Source organism: Gadus macrocephalus, chromosome 6, assembly GCF_031168955.1.
Source record: "Gadus macrocephalus chromosome 6, ASM3116895v1".
NCBI classification, from domain to species: domain Eukaryota; kingdom Metazoa; phylum Chordata; class Actinopteri; order Gadiformes; family Gadidae; genus Gadus; species Gadus macrocephalus.
In genome coordinates, this window is record NC_082387.1 from 13,496,538 (window position 1) to 13,497,441 (window position 904).

Genomic DNA, 904 nt, shown 5'->3' on the forward strand with positions numbered 1-904 from the left:
TCCTCAACAATTACTTGATTAGACTGTGTGTCAGAAGAAAATACATACATTGACATGTAAGTAGTTGTCTGAGTAAAGAATGCGTTCATCCTGATTAGTCATTATGTGCAACTTGTGTAACCTATAAAATAATATTAAAAATTATTGAAATATGATAACAGAGATTATTAGCTTTCATACATTGAAGTATTTAACACTTGCTGCGACAAGCTTGAAATAGATGATCAGGGACACATAAAATAAAAATACAACTATTGTATACATTTTGTATTCGTTAATATTGTTTATAAAACTTTAAATAATACAGTATTGTATAAAACCAAATAAAAGTGATGTATTCTGTGAAGCTTCTTGAGCTGACATATTGATAAATGCAGCTTCGACAAATGTGTAACAAAGGCCAGTAGGTTATACCTTACTTGTACGTATCTGCTATGCTGCCGTGTACACACTTCGTGTAGGCTTTTTCTACAAGCGTCATGCTGGACACGATCAACATGGTAATCAGACATGTGGGTAACGGGAAAAATGGTCATTTGAAAAATGGTTAGAGGGTGCTTTCCTGATGTCATTAGATTAAAAGCATTGATAGAAAGAGATAACACACACGCACACGCACACATGCCTGTATGGGCAGTCCGTTTTCGTTCCCATGACTACATTGAATTAATTATGCTATTGGTGATTGAAGGAAATGCCTGCATGTTTGCCGTTCTATCATAGTAAAGAGGAATTGGGGATACGTATAATATATATATATATCTTTACATCTATATATATATAACACAAACAATTTTAGTTAATAACCAATTTCATAATAATGGTATTGTGTGCTGGTGAGCGCAACATGCTCAGGGCTGCCTCGGCGTGCGCACCGAGCACGCGCCTGTGAAGCGGCGTGGGG